The following is a 16,423-nucleotide window of genomic DNA, read 5'->3' on the forward strand; positions in this document are numbered from 1 at the left end:
CTGTCCTCCTCCATCCTTTCCTATCTCTCTTCAGTAAGTGACAGGTCCTGGGACCATGGACAGCTCCTAGGTTAGCACAGCTGCAAAGTGTGCAGGATGACCTGAGCTTCATTGTGCTGTGAGCTTTGGGACGCTAGAGGTAACTCTGGTGCCCAGTTTCTCCTGTCCCCCAGGCCAGGACTCTCTCTACAGAGTGTCGAACCAAGATTGTAGGAGATTCCCTGCCTGTCCCAGCTACACAATGGGAAGGACCTGAGATGTGGATCCCATTGAGTTATTGGAGGGAAAACGTTTTGTGAGATGTGCTCCAGAAATGTAGAATCTATTTGGCACAAACTTTATAGATGTGATCACATGCTGATGCGTTGTGAAGAAGCTGGAGTCAAATCCTGGCTTGCCAGTTGTCACTGAGTTACCTTGTTCAAGTGCCCTTCTCTGTCCCAGGCTCCACCACCACCTTCATGCAGAATGACAAACTTTCTTTCTCTTTTTATTATGGCTTTTTATTTACAAGACATTTGCATGGGTAATTTTTTCAACATTGACCCTTGCAAAAATCTTCCGTTTCAAATTTTCCCCTCCTTCTCCCCACCCCCTGCTCTAGATGGCAGGTAGACCAATACATGTTAAATATGGTAAAGTATATGTTAAATACAATATATTATTATTTATACAGTTATTATTTATTTATTATTATTTATACAGTTATTTTGCTGCACAAGAAAAATCAGATCTAGAAAGAAAAAAAACCTGAGAAGGAAAACAAAACGCAAGCAAACAATAACAAAGAGTGAGAATGCTATGTTGTGGTCCACACTCATTTCCCACAGTTCTCTTTGGGTGTAGATAGCTTTCTTCATCACTCAACAATTGGAACTGGTTTGTCTGTCTCTGTATCCCCATCTTTCTGTTCCTGTGTCTCTTATTCTCTCCATCTCTCTCTGTCTCTATCTCTTCCCCATTCTCAACAGAGAGGGACAAGAATGGATGAATCCAGCACATTACACCCCAATTGTTTCCCTTCCCTGGATCCATGATGCCTCCTCCCCACCCCCACCCCCATACCTTAGCTCCAAGCCATCTAGGTTCTCAATAAGGAGAAAGGAGACTAAATAATTCAAGAATGATGAACCATCCCTGCTATACTGGAGGCTGCTCTCATTTCTTTTAATAAACAAAAATGCCTCCCTCTGTCCTAAACATAGAATGAGTGCAGATTCACTCCTGTTCAGCTTGCATAGGGAAAAAACAAACAATACCAGAGACCCAACCTATAGCATTCCTCTTTAGAAAAGAAGTCTGGCATTTTTACTTCCCTCTTGAAAAGCTCAGGCAAAAATCCTTGGGTTGCAAATCAACAGGTGCAAGTGCTTGCTCCTGGATCAGCCTGAGACTCATTTCCTTTTGGGGTCTCAGTTTCTTCATCTGTAAAATGAAGGTGTTGGACCTAATGATCTTGAGTGGCCATTCTCTGTTCTAAGACCAGCCCCTCCAATTCTGACACTCCCTGTTCTAAGCTCCCTCCCAGCTCTGAAACTCCCTGTTCGAAGGCCTCTCCCAGCTCTGATGTCCTCTGTTCTAAGGTCTCTCCAGTTCTTGCATTCTCTTTTTTCAGAGTCAGAATACATACAAGGGAATTGTTCAGGTTCTGCTAGAGATCTCCAAGTAAGGGGAGTCCAGCTGTTCATTACTCTCTGTAATAGGGTGTTTTTCCTGCCATCACACCTGAATTTGCCTCTTTGAGATTCCTCTCCCTCCCCTCCTCACCACTTTCCAATTCTGTCTTCTAGGGTCAAATGGACTGAGTCTAATTCCTTCTGCATAGGAGAAGTTCTGTAACACTTACCCCCACCTCCTCAGTTCAGCCCCTTCCACCTTCCCCACTAATAAGAATTCTTAATTTCTGCAATATAACCTCATTTGACATGGAGGCAGCCAGATGGCCCATTGATAGAATGGTCAGCCCTTTACCTGCCGTGTGACTCTGGCCAAGTCTCTTAATCTCTCTTTACCTCAGTATTTTCATCTGTAAAATAGGGTAATGATAGTACTTGCCTCACAAGGTTGCTGTGAGGATCACATGAGAAAATATTTGCTCATTAGCACATATTAGATGCTATACTGATGTTTATTCCTTCCTTCCTTCCTTTGGATCTCTCTCCTGCTTATCAAGGTACTTCCTTAACTGTGGGGGCTAGGACTACACCCAGAGCTCCAGATGGGGGAAGACAAGAGAGGAATTCTTACTTCCCCAGAAGCTTTGCCCAATCTCTCTGCAGCCTAGAATCCCACTGGCCTTTTTACCTCTTTAATCACACTGTTGACTCATGTTGTGCTGAAAGTCCCTGGAAATCACCACATCCTGTCAGAACAACTGCTGGATAATCTAGGACCCCCATTCTTTTATTTATTTATTTATTTTTAATTTTGCTGAGGCAATTGGGGTTAAGTGACTTGCCCAGGGTCACACAGCTAGGACACCCCCATTCTTTTATACTTGAGAAGTTGGCTTTTTGTGCTCAAGTTGAAGAGTTTACATTGATCCCTTCCCCAATGAGTATTCCAGTTTCTGCTTGGATACTTCCAGTGACATGAAACTCACTGGTTTTTAGGGCAGACCACAGATAACTTGATCACAGAGACTTATTGACTGGCTTTAAAAGTGACCTGAAGAGTTCTTTGTGAACCCAAAATATCATGCAGGGTTTGTCAGGAGAGGGAATAGTTTAAAGGGATTTCTCCAGGTCAGATATGTGGCGCTGGTCACCATGGGAGTAGGCTAAATGACGTCATTCAATTCAGTCACTCATGGTCACTTTTGACAAGGGAAAATAAATTGTTTATTCAATTTGCCTGATGTTCTGTGGTATATTTTTATCATTCAGACTCTATTTATAAAAGCCATGTTCCCTCTTGGCTGTGGAGAGTCACAAACACGCCAACAGCTTTCAATGTCCCCTCCCCATCCCTCGATGGGGCCCTTGTTTATTATTGAAGCTGTGGCTCCTTCCGTGGGGGTGGGGTATCTTTCAATCAGAGGACCTGGCTAGAGAGAGAATGCTTTCACACACAAGTGGTTTCTGTACTGGATTCACTAGTCCAGCGGACCTCTTCATGCACGGTCTCTAGCCAGCTTAGGAGATGATGGCAACCCACTGTCAGAGGGCAAGGAGCTGCTTGGATGTTCAGACATTTGGCTCCCACCTTTTTGGTAGACAAACAGGAACCACTGGAAAGCAGAACGAGTAAAAGCTGATTTTGGTTTGACTATAGGTCAAATTTTGCTGACATTGAGGCCTGACCAGCCTGAGTAGGGGAGAGACTGACCATAGAGCTTTCTTGACAAAATACTGGATGGCCATTGCCTTCTCCAGCTCGTTTTACAGATGAGGAAACAGATGAAGCAACCTGTCCAGTGTCATACAGCTAATAAGTATCTGAGGCCAGATTTGAATTCAGGAAGTTGAATCTTACTCAATTCAGACCTGGGTGCTGTATCCATTGTGCCATTTTGCTGCCCCTAGCACATAGTGGAACCTTAATAAAATTCTTATTAAACTGAGTCAGTAGAAAAAGAGAACTTGAGGGGAAGGACAGCCTTATGGTAGCAAAGGACAATGAATTCAGTGGTGGAAATTGGAAGTATAATAAGAGGGGCTACCGATACCCTCAGGGGAGAATGATCCAGCATGGAATTTTTCAAAGATGTTTGTATTTACAGAGTCTCCTGCTTTTGCTCACTTCACTCTGCATCAATTCAGACAAGTTTTTCCAGGTTTCACTGAAATGATTTGCTATTCTATCCATATACTGTACGTTGTCCAGACATTCCACCATTGAAGGGCACTTTGCTAGTTTCCAGGTCTCTGCCACTATGAAAGAACAACTTTTTTACACAGGAAAAAAATGAGGAAAGTGGGTGCTCTTATTGCATCATGGTTAACAATTTATGACACAAATGTAGTGGAAATGGAGGAAAAGAACTTGAAATTTAGTGATAGAACCCAGGTTCATCCTACTAATTACTCTTCAGCTATGTGATTGAAGGCAAGGCACTGCAATTCTTGTTGCCTCAGTTTTCCTGTCTGACAAATAAGGGAGTTGTACTAGGTGTTTGCCAGCTCTAGGTCCATGATTTAGATCAGGTAGCTGGGTGGCATAGTGAGTAGGAGGTTGTACTGGGAGTCAGGAATACTTAACTCAGACCCTTATTAACTGGGGAATGCCAGGGTGAGGGCTATGCCCTTCTTACTTGTATCCCCCACACTAGAGATGTTCTTTTTTCTTGGGGGGAGGTCCTGAAGTAGAGGCAGGATTTTGAGTCTGCCATCCTCTTAGAAGGCAGGACTTTGGTCATTTCTGGAGAGAGAAAACACTTCAGAAGTTTGCCCGAGACTGTACAATGAAGGAACTGCAGAGCCAGGGCTGGAACCCAGGACTCCTGACTCCCAGAATCTTACTTCTTACCACTATGGTTAGTCAGCCTTCTTGTCAGTTTTCAAAATTCAAGAGATTCATTAGCAGGAGGCCAAAGAACAGGTGAAGTTGGCCTTGACTTAATTCTCCTTCCTGGTATGTTATTAATCCCTCATTGAGAGGAAGTAGGGAGAGGGTTAGGGCTGGAAGTCAGGCGCCCTGGGCTTAGCCCCAGCTCTGCTCCTCACTGACTCTGTCATCTCAGGCAAGTCACCTTATTTTGCTGTGTCTCAGTTTCCTCCCAAGTCAAAGGAACTTTTCTGAGATTCAAATAACCAAACACTTTTTAAAGTACTTTGAAAAATGGAATTGTGACAGTGAAGCACATTTCTCATTTCTGAATAAAGAGATACTAGAGGAATTCTTAACTTGGAGGCTGTGAGCTTGTTTTAAAAATATTTCTATGACCTCATTTCAATGTAATCAGCTTTCTTTGTAAGTTTATGTATTTTATTTTGTGCTTTTAAAAAACTTACTCTGAGAAGAAGTCCAGGAAGTTGACTGGACAGACAAAGGAGTCCATGATGCAAAGCTAGGAATCCCCATGGTCAGCTGAAGATCAAAACAATGCATACATTTTAAAATTTGGTCAATATGTTTTGATTTGTTTATGTAACCTTCCTCTGGGCTACTCTCTCAGCTTTCATTCATTCATATTTGTTCCTTGGTGCAGTTGTCACTCCCAAGTTCTAGGTAGGACGTTCTGTGAGATTGTAGTACTAAAACTATAGCTTGTAAGTTATATAGCTGATATGCTTATAAATCCACTAGTGGATTTCCCATTAGTAAACAGTAAGAAGAATGGGGGCTGAAGCGTTTACCAAGATGATAGCACAACAATGGCTATAAAACCTCCATGGAAAGAGTGGGTAAAAACTTAATAGTTCTAGGCTTGGTTTGAAGACTTGACTCTGAAGTTAACTAATTATATGGCAATGGGTAAATATTTTAATCGATGAAAGGCTCTTTCTCCTTGTAAGGGGATATCAGTTCTGTTATCTATAGTACTTATTCAGGATGTAGTACTTGACATGTTGCTAAGACTACTCACATGTTACGGAGTCCTGTTGTTTTCTCTTCTCTTGGAATCCTGGTGCAGATCCCTAGTGGGCAGATACCTTCTAAAGTTGCTCAATGGGGCTCGGGACTGCTCCTTTATTTTTGCTCTCTATGGCCAAGGATGGTTCTTGGAATCTAAAGTCAACTCTCTTCTATCACTCTTCCTTGAAATACTTCCTCCTTTGAGTCACTGACGCTCTGTATCTGTGTCTGTCTAGGAAGTGTGTGCCCCTGTCTCTTTAGTCCAGCCTCAAACTCTAATTGATGGCAAAGAGGGGAGAAGGGAAGAAAATCCCCTTATAATTTCCGATCATTTCCAGGGCAGTGGAAAAAGCCAAGGACTGGCGGGAGCTTGGCCAGGTTACTACAAGTGAAGCCATAATGAAATGAATCCAGCTACCGGTCACTGGCTGCTCTGTGTCCTCAGTGGGGAGGAGCGGGCTCAGACCTCGGGCAAGGCAAGCATGTTGTGGAGAACGGATCCGCGGAAGCGGCCACACCTGGGAGCCTGCAGCTCCCAGCTGGAGCCGAACCAAGCCCAGTCTCTGCTGGCAAATGTTTGTTTTGTAACATGAAACAGATCTGCTTACATCTGGCTTCATGTCTGATCGCTCCCTAAGCTCCCTATGTCCCGTGGAGATGGTGGGCTCGGAAAGGCGCCCATCACAAGAACCATTTGCTAGGGCTTGCTTGTCAGAGCTCTACCGAGTTGCTCTGTGGGAGGCAGTGGAAGGCCTAGCGCCTTTCCTTCTCCTGAGGGGACTCAGCTGGGAGTTTCTGCCCTCAGGAGCTACCCAAACTTTCAGCCATCCCCCTAAATGGTGTCTGCTTGTGGTGATACTCCCAACCCTCTAGGAAATCACAGGCTCAGAAGGCATTTCAAAATCTCCCCAAACACTCCCCCCTCACACTCTTGTGTGCTGATCCCTCTGAACCCCCCATTTCCTAGCGTTCTTCTTCGTCCTCGGCACCGGGCGCAGCCACAAAGGCTCCAAAGCTGCTGCGCGGGTGGCCAGTGTCCCGAGAACGGCCGAAGTGCTCTTCTGACCTTTGGTGGCCGGAGTAGGAGTCCTGCAGGGGGCTGTCGGCGCACTTCACCGTAGTGTTCATAGGGTACCCTCTCGGAGGGATCTGCCTCCTTGGTGGTGCTGCTGATTGACACCCGGAGCTAAGCAGGCCAGGGCTGGTCAGGAAGGGGCTAGCTAGCGGCTGCTGGCTGCGCCACGTCCTCAGCGGGGAGGAGCGGGCTCAGACCTCGGGCAAGGCAAGCACGTTGTGGAGAACGGATCCGCGGAAGCGGCCACACCTGGGAGCTTGCAGCTCCCAGCTGGAGCCGAACCAAAATACATCAAGCGGAGAGGAAGAGGTAAGTGCTAGCAGCCCCAGTTTGGCTTCTCTCCACTGACACAAGCTGTACCTGTCTATTCTGGGCTGTCGTTATGAACAGAGAGAGCTTGACAGCGTGTTCTCTCCTTGTAGGATGGAAGTGTCCCAACTCCCAGGGGAGCAAGAATCTCCAAGGAAGGTGGGTGGTGGCCCTGCTCCCAGCTTGTCCAGTGTGGCTCACCCTACGTGACCGGCCAGGGGGTTTCTTGGCAAAGATAGCAGAGTGCTCTGTCATTTCCTTCTCCAGTAATTTCAGGAAAACGGGTCAAGTGACTTGCCTAGGGTCACACGGCAGATTTCTGAGGCTGGATTTGAACTAAATCCGGTGCTCTACGCACTGAGTACTGGAGATGCGCCCCTGGATTTCCGGCAGGGGAGATCCCATCCCATTTTGCTTAGGCAGTAGGTCGCTATAGAAGATTTTTCAAGTAGAAGAGATGTAACCATGTATAAGCATGAAAAAGGAAAGCTTAATGAAAGTGATAAGTCCTGTTAACAGATTGTTGCCACGGTTCAGGTGGCTGGCAATGAGTGCATGGGAAAAGGCAGAGGTGGGGGGATGTCAGAAAGATCTGGGACAGGAAAGAATCAAAGATGATGTAGAAAACGTGGGAGATGGTGTAAATGGTGGAGTTGTGCACAGCATTATGAATTCAGCCCGGGCAACATGGAGTTTGGGGTGGTCCTGGGACATCCAGCTGGAGTTAAGCGTGGGAGGCCCTTGACTCTGAAAACAAGTGAATAGTGGAAAGCCATGTATAGGAGTCATCAGGATCTGTGTACTAGAAGGGAACCCTCTGTGTAATTGGAGGAAATATTAAATAACTTTTTAAAAATGAAAAAAAATTGAAAAATATCCTCTATCCTTCTCAGCAAGTGACCAGCCAATGTCTTCTTGGAGATCTCTACTAGCAGCTCCTTGCCTCCTGCCGAAGCCCATTCCACTCACTGCTGGCGTGGCTTTCCTTGGATTGGCTTAAAGTGTGACTCTGTAAAGTATAAACCCTGTAGTTTCCAGCAGCTCTTCTCATTCTGGCATTTAAGATTAAGCAGAATGTGGCTAATTGCAAAGAGGAAAGGAAAGAGGGTCAGAGAGAAGGAAATTCTATGAGTTTTTTTCTTCCACCCTCCCAACCTCCACAACCTGTCCCCCTTTCCATCTGGACTTCTACCTTCCTCCTCACCTTCTGTCCTCTACGTTCCAGGGATGCGGGCCTCCCAACAGCCCTTCTTCAAACTGGAGCCCCCATTTCCTGGAGGCACTGGCTGCCCCCAGCCCCATGTCGGAGAATTTTCCCTCCTCCACATCCAAGCTAGAGCCCTGCTGGAAGCCAGGTGTCCCCACTCTTAGTGCCTTCCCCCTTTGTGTAGCTTACTTTTATAGAAGTCATTTGCATGTTATCTCTCCCATTACTTCATAAGATCCTTGAAAGAAGGATTTCTTTCTTTTTTTTTTTTTTTTAATCTTTTTATTTCCAGTGCTTAGTCCAGAGCATGGCATACAGGTGCTAATCAATGCTTGTTCTTTATTGGCATGTGAAACCTTTCCTGCTTCCATTCCCCCAGCTCCTGATCCCCTTTCTACCCCTAAGTATCCTGTATTCATTCTGTGCATATTATGCATCTCTATGCATCAATTCACATTGTCTTATAGTTGGAAGGAATAAAGCTTCTTGAGGGCAGGGCCTGTCTTTGGTACAGCAGGTGCTCGATAAGGGCTTATTGATTGATGGGCTTGAATTGGAAAGGAACTGGAGAGGTTGAGCCCAAGGAAGATAAGACTCCAGTGAGTCCTCCTCATTGGCCTTGGACAAGCATTGCTGGACTTGACCCCAGAGGGAAGACTTGGAGCAAGGGAGCCAAGTTACAAGGCTACAGATTTCCCAGCAATCAGAGCCATGTGGGGATGAGCTGGCTCTGGAGGGAGGGCCTTCCCCACTCATGAGGTTTCCAAGCGGGGGTCCACAAACTCGGAAGGCCCCCTTTCAACTCAGAGACCCACCAACTCTCCTTGGTTTGTGGCCCTGGTGGACAGCTCAGTTTTGGCCAGAAGCCAGAGCTGGATCTCGGCATTTTCCTCAGGTTCAGAGATGGAGTGGGGATGAATGTGTTCAGTCTGGGGCTGTCCCTCTCTACAAGTGTCTGTCCCTGAACAGCGGGACAGCACCAGAGCAGCCGGGAGAAGAGCACCCGCTTTTCTTCTTGCCTGCCTAGTCCTGAACTGGTGCCAGATCTGGGAACAAAGGTTTCCTAAGTGCTCCAACCTACACATGCCAACAGAGGCAAGAGGAAACGAGAGCTGGCTTTTCACGTGTCAATCACTGGAGTTTTTCAGTAGTAACAGCATCTCTTGCTCTCTTGTGTACTGTAGCTAACAAAGCTCCTGAGCACTGAATCCCAGAGTTCTGTGGGACCTCACAGGGCAACCAGTTCAGCCTTGACCTGAGTTTTGTGCCTCAGTTTATTTTCCTGTAAAATAAGGAATTCTATCTGGAATTCTCCCTCTAAGCTCTACTTTTCCTGGGCTCTGTTTTGTGGCCATTCCACAGTAGATTGTGGAAATATTTACTCTTGTTTTGCAAATGGGGGATAATGAGTCATGAAGGGTCATAGGATGAGTTAGTGACAGAAATGGATCTGGACCATGTCCTCCCCGTCCCCCCAATCTGTTAAAGGCAAATAAGTGATGAACTCTAGGTAGTAAAGAGAATGGATACCCTGAGGTCTTTTTGTTGTCTCACATGCATGAACAGAACAGTGCCTCATGTTCCAAAGGCAAAACTGAACAATTTCTTTGGAATGGAGCATGATTTGAGTGTGAAAGTACTAATTAGGAGAGTTACTCCTAATAATAGACACTCCTGTGAGGCCCTGGGCTCAGGGGATGAAGAAATCGAAGCTGCAGCTTTTGAGAATGTCTCCAGCCCCTGAAGAAGGACTGGTGCTCCAGGGGAAGTCATCAGCCTAGGAACTTTCTGACTGATAGTCAATCAGAGAAGCGTGGAACCAGAGATAAGAGAGACGGGGAGACACACAGAGATACCAACAGAGAAAGACAGAGAAAGAGCACTTAAATAAACACTTATTAAGTGCTCTTTGGGGTTCACCCCTGCCTTTGTGGGCTCACAATCTTGTAGGGCATTGCCAGGCAGAATGTGCCCAGTGCATGGAAGAGCATAAGGATGGGGCTCGGGGGAGACTCTTAGCTCTTGAAAGCTAATTCCAAGATCCTTTTTTTTTTTTAAAGTTGAGGGAAAGAATGGGCAGGATTCCATGCCTACAGTTTTATAGGAGAAGATGGCCCAAGGGGAATGGGAAACTCTCAGAAATGAAATGCTGAAGAGGACTAGTGGAAACTATTTCAATCACCTGATCCTGCATCACCTGAGTTCAGACCTCCTTACCTCTCACTTGGATTATTGCAATGACCTTCCCTGCCTTTAGGCTTGCATCACTGCAGTCCGGATATCACACGGATGTAAAAGTGATATTCATAAGGGTAGTTCTGTCCAGAAGGTCCTCCCCCCCACCCCACCCCGATTAAATAAGCTTCAGTGACTCCCCTATGTCCTAAGACAAAAATAGGAATTCCCATGTTGGACTTTGACAGTGCTTCACAGCCTTACTCCAACCCAGCCTGATTACACACAACTCCCCTACCATACTCTTTAATGCAGCCAAACTGACCCTGTTCAATAAGGCCAGCCCTGGTCCTCCCAAGTGCACCAGGAATCCCCTCCTTCTGAAGTCTCTCCCTTGCTTCACCTGCTTAGCTCTGCCTTATCCCTCTTTCCTGAAGCACTCCACACCCTCCCATCCTTTGCCATTCCCTCTACTTACTCTTTTTGCCCTGTAAATGCTTGTTTTAGGAGTCTCAGTAGAATGTTGGCTCCTTAGGTGTGAAATTTATTTTATCCTTTGCACGAGGATCTTTAGGAGTGATAGATGGGTTGTTTGATTAAAGAACACCCTGAAGATGCCCAGGGTCCTGAAGGATCTGGTAGAGGTGACTACTGGGTCACGGGCTCTGCTTTTAGAGACACAGAGGTGGATGGAAGGACCATAGTGGTAGAGAGAAAAGGCTCTGATATTCCACATGAGGATTGAGGAAAACTTTCACCCTGAGGAGGGGAAGAGGGAGGATATATAGATACATAGAGGATATATAAGAATAATTAATAGAGAGAAGGCACTAAAATTAAGAGAGAAAGGCTTCTTGTAGAAGATGGGACTTGAAGGAAGCAAGAGAAGCTAGGAGGCAGAGATAAGGAAGTAAATTATGGGGAACACAGAAAATGCCCAGAGCCAAGATATAGTCTCCTTGGTGGAATTGTCCAGAGACCATTATCATTGGGTTGAAGAGTATATATTTGGGGAGTAAGGTGTAAGAAGACTAGAAAAGTAGGAGAGGGGAGGTTATGAAGAGTTTTGAATGCTAAAAAAGATTTTGTATTTGAGTAAAAGTGTTCCTTGACGTGGCTCTTCAAAACAGTGAGATGATTCAGACGAGTTCCAACGACCATATGATAAGAGCCATCTATACTCAGAGACGGGGCTGTGGGAACTTAAGTGTGGATCACAACATAGTATTTTCACTTCTTTTGTTGTTTGCTTGAATTTTATTTTCTTTTTCATTTTTTTCCTTTTTGATCTGATTTTTCTTGTGTAGCAAGATAATTGTATAAATATGTATGCCTATATTGGATTTACATATATATATTTTTAACCATGTTTAATATATTGGATTACTTGCCATCTAGGGGAGGTGATGGGGAAAGAGAGGGAAATTGGAACACAAAGTTTTGCAAGGGTCAGTGGTGAAAAATCATCCTTAAATATGTTTTGAATATAAAAATCTTCAATAAATTTTTAAAAAATTTTTCCTTGGAGGGAAAAAAAAGGGTACATACCCATACATCCACATATATATGTTCATACAATAGTAGTTTTACTGTTAGTACCCATTGATAGAGAAAACACAAAATGACAAAAAGCAACTATGAATTCATTAACATTTTAAATTAAAATTATTTATCCATCACAGCAGCATCTACATACATTAAAAATAGTTGTACCAGTCTCCGTCTGAGCCATTGTTTATTCAGTGTATTTTGTTCATTACAACAGGATTTGAACTGGCAATCCATCCTTTTCATCTAGAATGCTTATTATCACTACTTGGAATACTGAACTTTCTTGGAAACTTAGTTTAAATACCTTCTTCAGAGAGCCCATTCTTGTCTCTCCAGCAACTTGCATTTTTATAACAAAAGTTAAAATGTGTGTATACACATAAAGTATATGTATATGAGTATGTCTGTTCTATATAAATGTGTGTGTACCTGTTGTCTCCCTTGAATAGAATATAATCTCACTTTTTTCTGCATATCCCCAGCACTTGGTACAGGGTGTGGTCCATGATTGTAGTCATGGCGTTTGGAGGATCTCACTATCTATAGATTATTTGAATTGTCCATTGGACAGCTCCATGATTGTTAATTGTCCTATCAATAATCCAAAATCTTTGGACAAAGATATATATCTTGTTACACTTTCCAAGGAATCTTATTGACTTAGATAGACGGCAACTTGATGTAATAGAGTCTTGAAAGTGATGTTTTGTGCTAATAAATAAAGTTGTTTTTTTTTTTAAAATAGTCATTCAATAGGCGGGACAGTCATGTATTGTCTACATTCTTACTTCAGCAACAAGTATGAGTCTCTATACTGTAAAGTTGAACTCTGTTGGAGAATGTTATTTGCAAAAAACTGATTACTCCCATATCATATCTTTATCAAGAATGACTTCAAGGCATTTATATATTATTCTAATAAGAATTTTTACAGATGGGATTCAGTACACAGGAATGGAAATTTTGATATATAGATCAAAAATTATTATACTCATTTACCATTATTCTTTTTTGGTGATAATGCCAATCTCCAAAGTTTTGCCCCAACCCTCTGATGTCCTCTCTTTCAGACACTTTAGGAATCAATCCCTCAGTACCCTTCAAATTGCATTACATCTATCTTGAAACTATTCTAAGCACAACAGCACAACTGAGGTCATGGGAGATCCCAAATGTGGTGACTTTGCTGTCCTTGATGGTGAAAAGAGAGCTCTCTGAAACATCTTCACAGTTTTTTTTTCCTCGTTTCTCCCCCCTCCAGTTTCATGCTTCAATGCCCCCTGGAGGATTCTGCTTAGTTGGATCTCACTAAACTCTCTTTAAATTTACTTCCTTTGTTTCTTGTGGTGACAGCAAGTGTTTCTGGGCCACAGAGAAATGCATGGGGAGAGTTGAAGTTCGAAGGTGGGTTGAACTTTCTTGGATTGCAAACCCAAGAATGAGGGCTGGAGCTCCATGGGGGAGGGCTTGTGTGAGATAGAACAGCATGAGCAGCAAAAGTGTGGAGGTTTTTGGCTTTTGATTCTGGAGAGGAGCAGCTGGTTGTGGTTGCTCTAGCAGCAGCCTGAGAGGCAGACACAAAGATGCACAGATGGGCTGACGGCAAAGGCAGAGGAAAACGGGGTTGAGTCCAGTCTGACTCTTAACAGGGTAGCCAGAACCTCTGTCCACCGGGGACAGATGGGAGAATGGCAACCAGAATGTGAGATGGCTGATCATTGGTGAACTTTCTCCTGAAAGAAGCTAGACTGGCTGGTACAATGCCTCTTTCTTTTTAAAAGACAGAGTACAAATGAGAGATGTTAGTATAGCTTCCATATACAAAATTTAAATAGGTTTTAGGCTTAACTCTGTTCAGTGATCAAACTTTGAACTGGGGGAGCCAATCTGTGATAATATTATAAATAACCTGTATTCTTTTTTTAAAGCTCTATATAAGTCCAGAGAAATGGATCCATGTTAATTTGGGACTTTGCTTTTAGGTTAAAATTGTAAGCTCTAGGTTTTCAATAATCAGACTTGCTGTAAGGTGGGGGGGGGTGTGCGAAGGGGGAAGAGCAAATTGTCATCTGGGAGGATCCTTTCCTCCTCGTTTCTGTTGGGAGGAGGGGAAAATGCTCTTCAGGCTAACTCTTTCCTTCCCAACATCAACTGACTGAAGGAGATACTGTTTTATTTGGTGATACTCGTTGCCTTCATAAGATATTCTGAGCAAATTTATATTGAACTTAATTTTATATCTGATGAAACGTCTTTTGAATAAATATGAAAGCCTTCTAATGTTTAACACCTCTTCTCTGAAGTACAGGACAGGAGAGTCATAGGGTGGGAGTGAATATGATCAAGTAGCTTGTAGTGAGCTGCAGGAATCAAGAGACTATCGCTGAATTTCTGACTCTGATGCAATTAGTTATATGACCTTGAAAAAGTCAGTTACTGTTCTGAGCCTGTTAAATGGAGATACTGCTATGTCTAATGGGGCTCAGAAAGAACCCTTAGGATTTAAAACAATAAGAATCTTTGGACACTGTCTAGTGTTGTCCCTGCATTTTATACAGGAGGAAACTAAAGCTTAGCAGGCAAAAAAGCAAAAAATTGAAGTGACTTTTATCAAATCACACTAGGCAAAAAGTAGAAGAGAAAGAAGTAGAACTGGGGATCTTTACTTTCAAATCCCATGCTCCTCCCACTACTTGTTGTCTCTCAACTGAAAAGTGAGAAAGTAGAAAACAAAAGAAGTTGTGTTTTTTGTATAGTAGTAATAATTATACTAAACATTCAGTAGACATTCCCTTTTCTGTGGTGGCAGTGGATGCTGGAGCTTGATTCTGAGGGCTACATGGATACAAAAGACTTAGACCCTGCCCTGATGGACTTGATAATCAATACAGAGATATAGATAATAGATACTACAATAATCTTAAAGTGTCATAGCCTAGTCTGAACACTGGGTCAAGAAGTCCTGAGTTCTGATCCCACTTTTGACGTTTATTACTTGTATGACACTAGGAAATTTCCTTTCCTTTTGTGAGCCTTTCTTATCTGTAAAATCTGGATTTTATAGTTCCAATTTCCTAGGACTGTCTTGGCACAGAATTTAAATGAGTTAGCTAAAATCTGGCACTGACAGGGTATCAGCCAGAATCATCTTTTCCCCATGATATGCTTTGAATGCCGCATGGGACAATGGAGGAGACCCTGGATCCTTGCAAACTCTGTCAGCTAGAATGCAAGTTCCAGCAAGTGTCACTACATTGAAAAGGCTTGAATACTTCCCTGGCCATAACAATCTTGTTTTTCATGGGTCAATCTAACAAAATGCCAAGCATTTCATCCAACACCTGGAGGTTGGATACCCTTTGGCCCTGGCAAGTTTTGGAACAATGAAAAAAACAGAAAATGTCCCTTAGGCCTTCTATAGATAGAAGCAGTATAGTGAAAAGGAAGAAAAAATCAAGAATCATTGGTTTAGACAAAATATAAACTTTAACTGGGCTGCAAGTCTACAAGAGAATTCTTCGTGTAGTGACCAACAGGTGGACACCTTGTGGGGAGAAGATCTCATTGATGTTGACATTCGTACTTAAAAGAAAAAAAAACAGAAGAAAGAAGTTACAGTTGATTAGAAGAATGGCTCACAAGTTCTTCTTGGAGAAGCAAAAAAAGAGGAGGTTATGGAGGTTTTTAAAATCATTGATCCAAAGCCTCTTGGTTTTGAAAACATTATTTCATTTTCTTTGGTCCTTTTACCTTGCAGTACTCATTCTAAATATTTGAAAAAAAATATCATCAGTGTGTAATGCAGAGGGCAAAGAGGCAGATACGTTCTAGGTAGAACATGATGTAGCCCTCCAAAGTGCACTCCCCAAGTTTGTCCCCATAGGAATGGGATAATTATGGCCAATTACTCCAAATGAAATCATTAAATACTTCAAACAAAGATGTGAATAAGGGAAGATAATGAAGAATTGTTGGGAATTGGGGAAAAATGCATTAGGGAAAAGACTTAAGAAAGTCCAAAGAACTCTTGAATCCAGGGACTCCTGGTTCCTATACATGAGAAATATTTTCTTGGTGTAAAGCATCAGAAGGCACTGACCATGGAAAGCAGAGGAAAACGTCATCAAAAAAGAAACTGATTGTATTTGAAGAGGCAGAAAATGACTTGTTCTCACCATGAAGCCATTCCTCAATCAGCTGAGCTCAGTTTCATGAACACCGGACTTGTTCAAAGGCCAAACTAGTCAAGCACAAAGGATTTGCTAGTCAAGCATCTGCTAGAAACTGGGCACTGTGCTTGGTCCTTAGAATACAAAGACAAAAATCAAAGTCTGTTTTCAGTGAACTTATACAAAAAAAGGAAAATGATTTAGGATACAATGGAAACAATTCCAGCCTGATCAGCTTTTAAAAATGTTTTTAACAGATACTGTAGTGATGTAAAAAACAGAAAATATCTGTTATATATTCTCTCCTTCCTAGAAATTCATCCTATTATTTTGACTAACTATTAAAAGTTATTGATAATAAAAATGTGATATGGATGAAAGAGTGGACATAGACACCAACTACAACAATTTCATGCAAAA

General features: G+C 43.1%; 1 long non-coding RNA gene across 1 annotated transcript; it reads right to left on the minus strand.

The window, feature by feature from the left end:
• Positions 1-2,844: 2,844 nt before the first annotated feature.
• LOC127538976 (uncharacterized) lies at positions 2,845-5,916 on the minus strand. Its single transcript, XR_007947795.1, has 3 exons — positions 5,528-5,916; positions 4,953-5,028; positions 2,845-3,229 (listed from the first exon to the last, which is right to left on the minus strand). It is a non-coding gene; the product is annotated as an uncharacterized LOC127538976 (long non-coding RNA).
• Between the last annotated feature and the right edge of the window lie 10,507 nt (positions 5,917-16,423).

Source organism: Antechinus flavipes, chromosome 5 (genome assembly GCF_016432865.1).
Source record: "Antechinus flavipes isolate AdamAnt ecotype Samford, QLD, Australia chromosome 5, AdamAnt_v2, whole genome shotgun sequence".
Lineage (NCBI taxonomy): Eukaryota > Metazoa > Chordata > Mammalia > Dasyuromorphia > Dasyuridae > Antechinus > Antechinus flavipes.